The sequence below is a fragment of the Triticum urartu genome, chromosome 6A (assembly GCF_056163025.1).
Source record: "Triticum urartu cultivar PI428250 chromosome 6A, HENAU_Tu73, whole genome shotgun sequence".
Taxonomy (NCBI): domain Eukaryota; kingdom Viridiplantae; phylum Streptophyta; class Magnoliopsida; order Poales; family Poaceae; genus Triticum; species Triticum urartu.
The window spans coordinates 28612125-28626922 of NC_141878.1; the positions used below are offsets into that span (position 1 = coordinate 28612125).

The following is a 14798-nucleotide window of genomic DNA, read 5'->3' on the forward strand; positions in this document are numbered from 1 at the left end:
GCACCCTCCTCCTCCACGCTCCATTTCCCCTCTGCCATGAACGAGGACGCACCCTCCTCCTCCAGCCTCCTCTTCCCCTCCGCCATGAACGAGGACAGACCCAGCATGGTTTTGGATCTCGACGATCCTCCTAGTCCTTAAAGTTTCATTTTTGTGCTTCTGATGGTACATAGGAGGGGATTCCTCGCTGGATCTGGGACAAATCATGGACCAGTGAAGATGAGGATCAGCTGTTCTTCTGCAAGTGTGGGAAGCCTGCGCACCGGTATGTGGCCTTCGAAGGAATGGTAGGCAGGAGATTTCTCGGGAATCCAGCTGGTCAGCGCCTGGTAAAGCCCATCTCATTTGCTCCATCTTAATCACTATTGGGTGGCTAGGGCGGTGAATGTCTTGTGTCAATAGGAAAACACATGGTGTAGCGGTTGGAACGCGGGTGGACCCCGAGACTGCAACAGTGCTGGCAGCTAGTGGTGACCTGACGGGGACAGCTATGTGTGTGGCACTCAATACCTACAAGGAATCAATCCACTGTTCATATAGCCTTCACTTTTCAGACTAATCACTCTGTGGCTGCTGTGATAATATTGTGCTAGCACACATCTCGATATGGCGACCAACGGCACAGATAAGGGGTACCACGTAGGACGAGCTACAAAGAAACTTTGTGATTGTTTAATTTTCTGCAACACACTCTCTGGCTGTCCCGAAAACATTCTACTACATCTGTTTGAATTAGTTGTCTTATATTTGTCTAGATACGGATGTAATACATTTCGGACATCATGCTCCTCATCATACACTTCGATGACTTTGCCACCGTCATGTTCGCTTTTATGAAATTCAAAGATGGACAAATTCGAGATTTTATACAGCATATGTTCATGTAAATTCATGCGAAGTGGTCAAAACTGATGTTCTCTGAAACTCCAGTGATGGACTGATGGTGCTTCTATGTCCTCAGATGACATGAAGTTTTGTTCTTTTGCAGACGAGGATATTATCGTTTCACTTTTCAGTGACAAACTGACAATGCTAACCTATCTGGCCGGCTGTTATTACATTTACGACGAGAGTAAAATTTTCATCAAGTGCAAAACAGATGGACGTCACACGTGAGGTAATGATAAACCTGAACCTTGATTTCGCGTGAACTTTATAGCAGTATATACATTTAAAACTCGATTTGCACCCCCTCAAAAGAAAAATATACTAAACGAGGTTTGGTGTGTGTAGCAGCTAAAATGTAGTAAGGCAGCATGGCCAAGCATCATCAGAAATAAAAGGCGACAACAACTCTCATGGGAAGTTGGTTGAAGGAATGATGTCTAGGCCAAACACACCATGTCCATTCGCTAATATTCTATAAATAACTACCTTACATGTATAGAAGAATCATCGTTTAGCTGATAGAGGGTGGATGCATGACTGAGTGTGAGGAGAGCAACAATAATGAGCATGATGAGTGCCACCGGTGATGGTGCAATTTCCCGGGACTGAGATGCGTTGGGAATTTGCTTGAAACTTTGTTGAGGCGATCTTCTCTGGAGTCCTCTTCTAAAGTTACTGTCTGGACCTGTCGTACTGGACACGGCTTTTGAAACAGGAGATGGGCGCTGTTGTCAAACAAGAACTTCGCGGGGTGATGGCTAAAGCTTTAGCGCTGGCTCATCGGACGCGGATTTTTCGCACACCTGCACCGGGGCCGCGTTATCGTAGCGGTCGAAACGTTGCCCTTTACCTCGAGATGTCCGACGCTGGATAGCGATTTAGTGCCCGTATTACCGTGTCAGACATCTGTCACCGTTCCTTGTCGTCGTAGGGTAACAGCTGCTCTGCACTTCCTTGTCTTCCACCCGCCCCCTGCATACCGACGCGGACCCGTGAATACGACTAAATTCTCTCCCTATACAGCGCCCTGCTCGTTCGCTCAAATGGTCAGGTACTACTAGTCACTAGTCCGTCCCATTGGGTGACGGTTGGTCTGTCCGGGATATCCGGAGGCGATTGCGTTGGCGATCGCGATCGGGCCGATCCGTTGAGGGTTTTCGCCGGGAGCTTCCGGCGCCGGAATCCAGCCGCCGCCTGTGTGCTCGTGATTCGATTGTCTAAGTCCCCATCCCATCCACCAGAGGCCTTCTACGCGCTTCCCTAGGGCGTGTAGTCATAAAACACCTAAACCCTAGGAGGGGAAAGGGGGTCAGCATGGGGGAGGCGCCATGGCTCTGGAGGGTGTAGCGGGGATGTTGAAGGGCCTGAAGCTTTCGGAGGAAGAGAGGAAGGGAGTTAGGGTTAGACTGTCATCCAAGGAGAAGGGGAAGGAGGCGGCGATGCAGGCCGTGGGGAAGATCATGTCAGAAAGATTGGCTCACCGCGATGCGATCTGTTTGTCTCTTGGCAAGGTTTGGTGCCCGATCAAGGGGATCAAATGCAGAGAGATTGGAGCAAATCAATTCCTCTTTACGTTTCTTCAGGAGTCAGGAAAACGCAAGGCGATAGAGGACGGGCCCTGGATGTTTGACAAAGATTTGGTGGTTGTTGAGGACTATGTGCCAAGTAAGAGGCAAGAGGACTACGCCCATAATAATGTCCCAATCTGGGTTAGGGTTTATAACCTACCCCTTGGCATGATGAACGGTGATGCCGCAGAAGATATTGGCAATATCATTGGTGTCTTTGTGGAAGCGGATACGGGGCCAGATGGGAAGGCGTTTGGAAGGTTCTTGCGTATTAAAGTCAGAATGCAAATTGATAAACCATTGATGAGAGGGTTTACTCTTGATGAGGAGCGGGCGGAAGATGGAGATGCAGGCACCGGGAAGATAGCCATGGTGAGTGGGGAGGAAGAGGAGGACAGGGACTGGTGCAGATTGGAGTATGAATACTTGCCGGATTTCTGCTACACTTGCGGGATCATTAGCCATGGAGAGAAGGATTGCGCTACTAAACTGAAGAAAGGTGAACAGTCACAGTTTGGCCGGTGGTTGAGGGCTGACGTAGGGCAACGCAGAGGAGGGATGGAGGAGTGGCCACGGAGGCTTGGTGGTCGGAACTATAATGGACCCCGTAACTTTGGGCACAGCCGGTCGACTGGACGACCTAGTGGGGGAGTGAGAGCTTGTCATGGAGGAAAAGCGACTCGCGATCGTCGGGAGGGGAGGATTTGAGGACAGGTAGGGAGGAAGAGGTCACCAGTTCTATCAAGAATCCTGCGGTGCTGACTGACAAGAGTACCGCGAGGAAACTGGACCTTGACCAGGGGGCTTTGATGGTGCGAGAAGGGGTGTCGGAGTAGAAGGGGACGGCTACGGCTGAGACGGGACAGGGTGTTAAGCCCCCGGGTGGCAAGAAATATAGGAAGAAGGGCAGAGATAGGAGTTTGGGAGATGATGGTAAGGAGGCTGCTGCGATCTTGGGGGAGAAAAGAGTTAGGATGGATGATGAGGAGGAGAAGGGCAGTAAGAAGGGGAAGGTTGATGTGCTGATTCAAGAGACCACTCGGGGGACGGATGTGGGTGCGACTTTTGCAAACGAAGATATATCATCGGCCGGGCTGCAGGAGCAGCCCCGCCGGTCGCCATGAAACTCATCGGTTGGAACTACCGGGGGCTCGGGAATGGTCCGGCAGTTCGTAGCCTCCTCGAATTGGGGAGGGCGGAGGAACCCGATATTCTTTTCTTAGCAGAGACTAAACTAATGGAGAATGAGTTGGAGAGATTTCGTTGGTCGCTTGGCTTGGCTAACATGGTGGCTTGGAACCCGGTTGGGCGGAGTCGTGGTGTGGCGATGTTTTGGCGTAGGGGGGCGGAGGTAGCGCTTAGATATTTTGGTAGAAGACACGTTGATGTGGATGTGACGGAGGAAGATGGCCGGGTCTAGCGGTTGACTGGAATCTATGGGGAGTCTGAGATGGAGCGTAAGGTGGAGACATGGAAGCTGCTGCGTATCCTTGGTCAGCAACACCAGTATGGACGCCTGTGGATGTGCTTGGGAGATTTCAATGAAATACTTACTTCCGATGAAAAGGTAGGAGGGGCGGTTCGGCACCAACGATTCATGGATAACTTCAGGGAGGCTCTAGAGGCGTGTGGTTTGAGTGACCTGGGGTTTGAAGGAGACAAATACACTTGGAGGAATCACAGCAAGGTGGTGGACACATATATTTGTGAACGACTCGACAAAGCGACCGCAAATGCAAGATGGTGTGAATGGTTCCTGGAGTTCACTGTTTACAATGGCGCACCCCGCCACTCTGATCATCGACCTGTCATTGTCTATACTCAGGGAGCCATGCGTAGGACGGGGGGAGGAGATCGGGGGTTTCAGTTTGAGGCATGGTGGCTCCAAGAAGAAGGCTGTAACGCAGAGGTGCAGGGAGCATGGGAGGAAGGGTGCTTGAAGGATAGAGGGGATGTCGTGTCGGCAATGAAAAACGTGGCTGGGAGGATGAGAAGATGGGGCAAGGAGGTGGCAGGAGAGCTCGAAAGTAGGCTAAGAGACACTCGGAGGGAGTTGGAGAGATGTATGAGGGCGCCGGTATCGGCTGCAAAAGTCAGGGAGGAAGGAAGACTACGGTGTTTACTTGAGGAACTGGAAAGTAAAAAGAATACCAAAGCGAAGCAGCATTCTCATGTTACATGGCTGCGGGATGGAAATAGGAGTACGAAGTATTTCATGGCGGTGGCTTCAGCTAGGAGGAAGGCTAATAGGATTAAGAAGCTGGTTAAGGAAGATGGCTCGGAGGTGAAAGAAGGGGATGAGCTTAATAACTACGTTTTCTCCTTTTTTCAGGACTTGTTCACGTCTTCTGGAGTCAGCCGCCTCCCTGAGCTAATTGACAAAGTACAGCCCCGGGTCACCCCGGCTATACGGGCGGTCCTAGAAGCTGAAGTCACTCGAGAGGAAGTGAAGGCCGCTCTGGATCATATTGGAGATCTTAAGGCGCCAGGACCGGATGGCATGCCCTCGGTGGTATATAAAAAACACTGGCATTTTATGGGCGATAAGATTGTCGATGAAGTCATTGCAGTTCTTAATGGTGGTGCTATGCCAAAAGGGTGGAATGATACTACTGTTGTGCTTATTCCCAAAGTCAAAAGTCCTAGTAGAATCAAAGATCTTCGACCGATCAGCTTATGCAACATGATATACAAGCTGGTTTCCAAGGTTATTGCCAATTGCCTCAAACTTATATTGCCGGAGATTATATCCCCGAACCAAAGTGCTTTTGTCCCCGGGAGGATGATAACTGACAACGTCCTAGTGGCATATGAGGTGTCACACTACCCGTTGAACAAGAAAAGAGGAAAGGAAGGAATTACAGCAGTCAAAGCGGACATGAGCAAAGCATACGATAGGGTTGAGTGGGAATTCCTTAGAGCTATGTTGACCAAGATGTGCTTCGGGCCAAGGTGGGTCGATCTGGTCATGAACTGCATTTGCACGGTCTGGTACCAGATCAAGGTGAATGGGGAATTGTCTGAACAGTTTTCACCTTCACGAGGCCTACGTCAGGGGGATCCGGCTTCGCCATACCTGTTTGTCATTTGTGCGGAGGGACTCTCGGCCCTCCTGCATGATGCGGAGGTGACAGGGAGGATCAGTGGCGTCCGCATTTGTCAGGGGGCACCGAGTCTGTCTCACTTACTGTTCGTGGACGTTCTTTGTTGCTGCTGAAAGCGAGGCAAGACGAAGCCCTGGAGCTTAGGCGGCTGCTGGATCTATATGAGGCATGCTCTGTTCAGTGCATAAACCTTGAGAAGTCGGCTGTCATGTTCAGCCCGAACTCGGAAGAGGGGGTTAAAGACATAGTGAAGAACGCATTGCAGATCCATAGTGAACAATGGAATGAGAAGTACTTGGGGTTGCCGGTTCATGTTGGTAAGTCCAAGAAAAAAGCGTTTGGTTTTGTCAAGGGGGCCATGGCTGGACGGGTCTATGGTTGGAAAGAGCGTCTTATTGCAAAGGCTGGCAAGGACACCCTTGTCACTACAGTTGCTCAAGCCATTCCCACTTTCGCTATGTCATGTTTCTACCTGACAAAAACTTTTTGTGAGGAACTAAGCTCTTTGGTCGGAAACTACTGGTGGAGCCAGCAAGACAAGGAAAACACGATTCATTGGATTGGATGGAAAACCCTCACGCTTCCAAAGGCTCAGGGAGGGCTAGGCTTCCGGGACATGCACGGTTTCAACATTGCCATGTCGTCGAGGCAGATTTGGAGGCTGCTCCAAAACCCGGAGTCCCTATGTGCGCAGGTGCTGCGAGCTCGTTACTATCCCAATGATCAACTGCTAGAGGCCGCCCCGAGAGATGGCATTTCTTACTCCTGGCGTAGCTTGCTTCATGGGCTGCAGCTCTTTCGGGAAGGATACATTTGGAGGATTGGGGACGGCACCCAAGTTAATATCTGGAAGGACCCGTGGATACCGCGGCCCTGGTCACGACGTGTCTTAACGGCACGAGGGGCAAATCTCCTGGCTAAGGTTAGTGAGCTTATTGATCCATCCACAGGCCAATGGGATGAACAGTTGGTGCGAGACACTTTCTGGGCAGACGATGCCAAGCACATCCTTCAGATCCCTCTGAGAGATGGGGCTCAAGACTTCATTGCTTGGCATTATGACAATAAGGGTACTCACTCTGTCAAATCAGCTTATAAGCTCTTCTGCCAGCTTGAGGAAACCAGGGCGACCGGGGACGTGGGTGCAAGTAATGCGAACCCCGGTTCTCTGAACAGAACGGAGGAGGACTCGTTGAAGCGGATTTGGAAGTTACCCTGCCCAAAAACCATTCAAATGTTCACTTGGAGAGTCAAGCATGAGTCCCTTGCGCTGCGGACGAATGTGGCCCGGAGAGGCATCCCTGTAGCTGACACGAAGTGCTTGTTCTGCGGCAGAGTTGACGAGGACGGGGCACATCTCTTCATCAAGTGCAAAACCGTCAAGGGCGTCTGGAGAGAGCTTGGTATGGAGCGGGAACGCGGTGAGTTGGAATGGATCACATCCGTGCATGCAATGCTGGACTTCTTGTGGGGGCTGGATGTTAATAAGCGGCTCCTTGTTCTCACTTCCTGGTGGTTATGGTGGTCTAATCGCAACAAGCTTCGTTCAGGAGAGCTGCCGCTAGCGGCTGAGCTCGTGGCCAGAAGAGCTCAGAGCAGTGTTCTGGAATTCATGCACATATATATCCCCATAGATCCCAAGCCTTCACCGGAGAGATGGAGGCCCCCAGGGGATGGTGAGTACAAGATTAACGTTGATGGATCCTTCGTCCCTGGGCAGTCCAATGCTGGGTGGGGCGTTGCCGTGCGAGATGCGGGAGGCCATCTTCTGTGCGCTCAGGCGGGTTGCGATGTGCATGTATACGATGCCTTTGCTGTTGAAGCCCGTGCCATGGCTCAAGCGATCAATACTACGACTGATCTGGGGACGGTACGGGTGGAATTTGAAACGGATTCCCAACTGCTAGCTGATGCTCTGGACTTGGGTAAGGTGGACTCCTCGGCGTACTCAGCTGTGATTGAGGATATGAAATACCAACTAAAGCTTTGGTTCTCCAAGTTTACAATTTCTGTTTGTAGAAGGAGTGCCAATTCGATGGCTCATGAACTTGCCAACCTTGGCCGAATGTGTGAGATAAACCACTGTATGCAGTGGGACGCTGATGTACCAGCCCATGTGTGAGATAAACCACTGTATCGGGCGATATGCCCAGCCACCGTTAAGCAATAAAGCCTAGTTTGCTTTTAAAAAAAAAGACATCGGTCACCGTTCCTTGTCATCGTAGGGTAACAGCTGCTCTGCACTTCCTTGTCTTCCACCCGCCCCCTGCATACCGACGCGGACCCGTGAATACGACTAAATTCTCTCCCTATACAGCGCCCTGCTCGTTCGCTCAAATGGATTGGGTGCAAGGAGGCGATTCAATGGCGCCGGCGCTTGCCGCCCCGGGAACCTCTCCGGCGGACGGCTGTAGGTACGTATCGAGTCTGGATACTGCTATGCTATTCGCAACGCTCGTTCGGGATGCGTCTTAATCGTTTTTCAGCTTCCCCAAATGAGATTCTGAATCCCCTTTTCTTCTTGATTCTGTGCCGGACCACAGATCTTGGACTGGAAGGATCTGGAACACCCCCGCGCGCCGAGCGTCTGCCTGCTTCTATTCCCCAAGCACGCGAGCGTCCGCTTCATCCCTTTTCCCTAAAGAACTTCTCCATCTTCATCCAATGACGGGAGCCGGGCGGATTCAGAAATAGGTCCGGCGGCTGGAACGCGAGGATCTCGTTACGCCCTGGTCCCAGGTATGCGCCGTCCCCTTCCTGCCTCCGCTGTAACCGATAGTTTCCTCCGAGAAAATAAGATTCATATTATTGCTTCCCGAAACCAAATCTGGTCATTATCTTCCCATTCAAGATCCGTAGATTCCATGTCTGTGTGATGGTTTCTCAACTTCAGTTTTATTGGCAATGCCGGGGATGGAGAGAATGGTTTTTTTTTACCCTGTGACCGTAGAACAATTGTTCTATGGTATTTTATATAATATAAACAAAGTACAAAGTACAAGACCACACAACAAATCACCCAATGCCTGTTCTAGGTATCATAATAAAAAGAATTACAGAGTCTGTTCAATCCACTGGTCTATCTTTGCGGCCTTGGCTTCCTTTGATCTGAGTTTGATGTGTTGCATGCCTTCCTGAACATAGAATTTCCAGGAGTTCAAACTAGGAAGCGAAGATATGAAAATCTTATCATTCCTGACCATCCAGATGGCCCAGCAGTCCATGATAATGATCTCCATAGCCAAATCCTGGGGAAGAAACGTAATCATCATTCCAATCTCATCATAGGTCGAAATACCCCTCTGTCTGTTTGGGAGGATACAGTTCCCGCAGTTTAATGCAAAGTGGCAGTCCCAGAACAGGTGAATTAAAGTTTCTTGTGTCCTGTCCAAGCAAAGAGCACAGTTGTAGTCTGGCAAATACATGTTTTTTCTGTGTAGCATGTTCCTTGTACTAACTCTGTCATAGATTAGCATCCAGAAGAAAATCTTGTGTCTTAGTCTGCAATTCGATTTCCATAGCTGCCTGAAGATGAAGTGAGCCCCATTCTTGGCAAACAAATGTTTGTACATCTTCATTGCAGAGTAGTTTGGTGAGGACCAAGTGTATGTCCACTTATCAGAGTCATCAGTGAGAGTCAGACCATGCAGTTGATCTTGAAGGATGTTGAATTGAGTAAACGCTTGTTGTGAGAGAGGTCGGTGGAAGCAGTTCTCCAGTGCCCGATGCTCATGCATCTGATTCAGTGTGATATCTTTGTTGATGGCAAAAGAATAAAGCTCAGGCATCTTTAGATGAAGTGGTAGGTCCGACCAATTGTCGTGCCACAGCAGAATAGTCTCCCCCTTTCCTGGAATACATCTAGAATGCTTCTTGTATTCAGGCAATGTCTGCAGAATGCCTTTCCACCAGAATGAGCCCACCAATTTGTTACATGGCAGCCCATCTTGATAATATGTTTCCCATATAATCCTGACCCAAGGTGTGTCATCTTTGTGAGAATGGTGTGAGGGGTGATGGTGTAGATCACTGAATTTAAGCTTATTTGGCCTAAATTGGTTCATAAACTTAAGCATTACTCTCTCATTTCCCTTGGTATTAGGCGTTTTACTGCTGAATGTCGCAGATCGGCAACGCATCCCATACTCATATCATCCATGGTGCATGATTGAACGTGTTTCGGTGTAACACACCTTTATATTACGATATTCTGGGCATAGTATGATTTATTTACACCACTCAATAAGCTTGATACAAAAAGGGCATGGCTCGAAATGGTCGTTGAAATCCCACGTCAGCTTAACCTGAGCATATTTTGGTTTATTTACACCAGACAAAAATCACGATGTTTTCGAGAAACATTCACCTATGCATAACAAGAGGATGTTCCAAATGATATATGCGTTTACGTCCAAACATAAGTTTCAGAATGCCCTGCATTTGGCTGTCAATGGTCTATGGATCATGCCACGAATTAAATGCTGCAACTTGGAAAAATCTGGGCAACCGAGTTGTTTTTCTCTCTCACCATATACTTATTGCGATACACGATAATCTGGAACATGCACGCTCACATAAAAATGTTGAGCGCTATTACACGCGCTAGACCAGATATTGATTTATGAAAACCCCATTGGCGTAGTATAATGATTTGTTTTTCTTCATGGCAAAGATTCTGGACATGGATTTAACAACTACTTGGTGTATAGTTGCTTATTTTTTATTTCTTAACATGTAGGCCATGGAGTTCCCTAATTGTAAAAACCCGCCTGCCGTATGTGGAGATCTTGAAGGACCGTCTTGCCATGTTTCAGTTCCGATGACAACCTTCTATTGGGTTGAAGCTCTAAGATGGCACAAGAGAACTACTGGAGTACGAAGTGATGGTTGATCATGGAGTTATGAGGACCAGGATTCATGGGGATGGCTGGCGTGAGGCAGACGCCACTTCGTTGGTAAGGCTACCACATTGAATTTGGAAGTCTGTGTTAAATCTCTTTTTTGAACATTTTACTTTCGCTGCAAAATGTGTGTTGGCTTATAAGTTTGATGTTGTGGCCAGCTTTCAATGGCCTATCCCTCATGAAGCGCGAGCTCGTCGACCATTGCGTGTACATCAAGGGTATACGTCAGTTTGAATATTCAGAGATGAAAAAGATGATTAGATGTGCATTCGGGGCTTTGGAAGACGTATGATGCATCTTTGTGCACAAGATGAATGGAGTTGACATTAAAGATGGCTACATGGTTAGTGAACATAAACATATTATCATGACATCTATGCTTGTTTGTTTCGTATTTCACGATCAGCTTATGGATGGCTGTTCACAAACGTGTTGTTGTTTGCATTTGATAGAGGATCCCGAAGAATGATCTCATTGAGAGCAATGCGGGCGTCTTGGACGATTCAGGGATCATTCTTGTGCATGATGCTGCAGGAGCCCATGTAACGACATCGTTCAAGAAATCAAAAGATGGCAGGCTTGTAATTGAAGGAGGTTTTCGGAAGTATGTCATACACATCCAAATGAAGGAATATGATCTTGTGGTCGTCACGTTCCACGAACACACTGGGACTGCGTCCATGACTGTCCGAGTGTGCATCATATCTTAAAACACCTATGTGGTGTCTAGTGTATGGTTGGGGCACAGACTATGAATCGTTCTGTGCTATATTGCGTGATCGTGCATCTGTGCAATGCTTGCTCTTTTGTTAAACCCATGAATCTGTAACTTGTAGCCCCTTATGCGTGGTATGTGACTATGTGACGTTTGCACCTATGCATCCCCGTCGACTAATTATCATCTTGGTTTGCATGTTTTTTCTAATGGCGATCTCTCTGCATTGATTTACTATAAATCCCATGATTATCTGTTTTCTGTTGGATACTGCTTGCGCAACAACATGAATGGAAGTTGTGCACTGAGCTACAACGCTGGAAATTTGTCTTACACAATCAGGAAACCCATGATTGGTTTCAACACTTGTACTCCCTCTGTTCCAAATTACTTGTCATGGTTTTAGTTCAAATTTGAACTAAAACCAAATTTGAAGTAAAACCATGACGAGTAATTTGGAACGGAGGGAGTAGATCGCACGACCGCCACCCACCTCCCTTTCCTCCAGATTGTCGTATTACACATCATGTGCCTGGCACATGTATTTGCAGATCACGTGCTCGGCAGGCACGCAGTTGAAACCCCTCTGTGCTCACGCTTCTTGTACCTTGTACATGTCACCCGGATGACTTGTGCTTTGTACACTACAGGTGACTATAATAATCCACAGGCACATGATTGCAAGGCACACCCAAAATGTGCCAGGTCCATAGTCCAAACTGAGACTGCTACAATTGTGCCATGCACATTATTCAGTTTGGGTGTTGCCCAAACACACGGTGAGCGGCGTGTGGGTCCAGCCGACATTTCCTAAGTGCCAGGTACATGTTTCAGCATGATGCCTATATCATCGGAAGTTCGTTCACAAACCAGCTTCAACGTATATTTACAAGAACAAAAACTATGCAACCGGTTGTTCGTAACTTGACATCCATACCAAGCAACTTATATTTCGGTCATGTCCGCAGACAGTAGTTTGTACTTGACCTTCGAAATCATTCCATGGTTTGACGACTTAATATATAGGTCCACATAGCCAATCTAGATCTTTATGATACAAACACTTGGGCCCCAACAGAAACAGTCTCAGGCAAACTATGCCCACAAGAGACTTTAATTTGTCACACCCTAACGTTCACTCGAAACTGCATCAGGAGTGTCACCTGATGTGTCAGGCCCATAGAATCACAAATCTTTCATGCACATGCCCAAGCATCCCCTTCTTGTTGTGCATTATAGTCGTCATCTGCCCTAGAATATGCTGAACTAGCAGCATCTCGTGGCTGCAAAACAAGGGCAAAGGCCGATTAGTATGCCCTCTCTTTGAAGATGCAGCGGTAAACTGAATCCTATTATGTTCTGTGTGGAGACTTACTGCTGAAATGCCAAAAATGAAATCTCCGTTCTTTGTTGAATCCATTGGCCTTTTGTCGGCATTGATCATGGTTCTAATTTTATCCACCGTGAAATTTTTTATTCTGGGGAACACATCATGTGCCATGCTTATTTCCCCCAAATTAAGGGCTGTCTAGATAGAACACGGTGAACATGCAAACAAAAAAAATCAGCGATATGAACCTGTCATTTGTCAGTTACATAGACTATATATCATTGAATTCTATACTACTGCTATTTCCCAGCGTACACCTTGGCGCATCCCAAACACCCAAAACAGCTAGCTATAACCCTTGATCCATGTACGATGGCAACGTATCAGCTACATCTGTTCTATCCAAGCCACCTTAACATGAGTCAGACAAGACAGCCAGACATAATGCGCAATACATTTGCATCCCCGGGCCCCTTCCCAAAAGAACATACCAATAATCAAGATTAAGTCTACATGCCATCTTACCTGCATGTTGACGGCTTATATATACTGCCCCAACCCCGTACCTAATCTGGCCTGCGGAACACAGAGAACCATGAATAATCACCCTCCTGATATGTGCCCAATGCCAAAATACATCCCAACATCCAAAGAACCTATGCGCATAGCTGAGATCAAAGATTTACCTATGATAGATCCGTACAATGGCCCGCGGCGCGAGATGACAGGGGCGGCGGTGCCCGCTGCGGCCCGGCGCTGGATTCCCTCGGCGGCCAGCCCGTCCCGGCGCCTCCTCTTGTACCAGAAACTCCAGCCTCCCCCTCAGATTTGGGTTCTCTCCATGCTCTGCCTTAGATGAATCCCCCTCCCCCGCCGCCTAGCCTGCTCCTAGAGGCAAGAGGGAACGCAGATGGACCAGAGTCACGGGCTGCCTCCTGGAGTGTCCGATAGTTGTTTGTCCTGACTCTAGCTGAACAGTACCCTATGCTATGCAGTAGGCACATCACGGTCGAAGGTACACTGCTAACCCACTCGATATAACCGTGGCCTGACGATCTTACGGGAACGGCTGGCACATATCCAGAGGCATATGGACGCACCAGATAAGCGGGCCGGGATGCAGATGTTCTATTATATATTTTCGCTGGCTCATCAAATGGCGCCGCTGCACATGGGTCCTGCCAGATGCCTAGAAGTGTGACTTCAGCTTCAGGTTGCCTGATGTGATGGAGTTCGCATGATGAACTGAAGCATTTGGATACTGGCTATGCTATCTTCGGGTGATGTGTTGTGTTCTCTGGATCTGGTGACTCCTTTTGGTGTAAGGTTGTAGTATTGTTTCCTCTTCATGTGTGCTTCGAATTGGTGGTACCAGGTTTTTGCCCTGTAATAGGTGGCTTCGAATCCGAGCACTTGAAGCAGGTCTCCTGGTAGTTGCCCCAGCTCGCTCTCTGTTTTCCCTAGTCTCCTTTTGCTTGATCATTAGTAGTGGATGCCTCATGGTATGGCTGTAGCGTTCTACTAAGACATAACTGAACTCTGTTATCTTTCCGTTGAGCAATTAATGGAAAGGGGAGATGCCCGGTTGAAAAAAAAGGACCCTATCTTGAGGTGGATTCGAATTTGGAGCTTGATCTTAATTTAGATGCGGCTCAGAGGTGGATCGGGGAAGAAGAAAGGGGAACGCAGGAGTAAATCCTATCTATAGATACTAAGCGAAAAGGAATATTACTTTCTTCTTACTTTCTATGGTCTATGATCCACATACGGCTGATGTAGTTGCACCGGAAGCCAAGGCTACGGGAGATGGACTGAGATTTGCCAATTTACCAGGCCGGCTTTTATAGGGTTGAAGCGTAATCAGAGTCTTCGGTGGGGGTGGAGTACTGCATGGGGCAATCAAGATGCTAGGACGCTGAAGCAATTTTTGCGAAATGTGTGGATGGGGCTATGCTATTTGGGAAGGTTAATTTTAAACATTATATTCGTTCATGAAATCAAGCGGTGCATGTGCTAGGTAACTATAGTTTTGTAATAAGTTTTCTAGCAGCTAGACAGATGAGCCTCCGGCCTGCCTTGTTTCCAGTCTTGTGGATGATCTAATTTCTGTTTAAGTTTCAATAAAGCTAACAATGATGGCCTTTCCTAAAAAAAGTATCCTGGTCCATCACCCCTCGGACGCAAAGGTGGTGGCCTCGATCTTGCGTGCGACGCTTGGCTTGGTGTAGTCGGCTCGAAGTGCTGGTGGTCTGCGTGTAGCCCGCATGCATATCTGGGGTAGCTGCAGAT

General features: G+C 48.2%; 2 long non-coding RNA genes across 2 annotated transcripts; one reads left to right on the forward strand and one right to left on the reverse strand.

Annotated features, from left to right (window-relative positions):
• The first annotated feature begins 7800 nt into the window (after positions 1-7800).
• On the forward strand, positions 7801-11447 carry LOC125514084 (uncharacterized). Its single transcript, XR_007286258.2, has 5 exons — positions 7801-7974; positions 8104-8299; positions 10299-10515; positions 10623-10807; positions 10917-11447. It is a non-coding gene; the product is annotated as an uncharacterized LOC125514084 (long non-coding RNA).
• A 645-nt stretch (positions 11448-12092) lies between these two features.
• On the reverse strand, positions 12093-13463 carry LOC125514829 (uncharacterized). Its single transcript, XR_007286631.2, has 4 exons — positions 13196-13463; positions 13035-13085; positions 12555-12707; positions 12093-12462 (listed from the first exon to the last, which is right to left on the reverse strand). It is a non-coding gene; the product is annotated as an uncharacterized LOC125514829 (long non-coding RNA).
• Positions 13464-14798: the final 1335 nt, after the last annotated feature.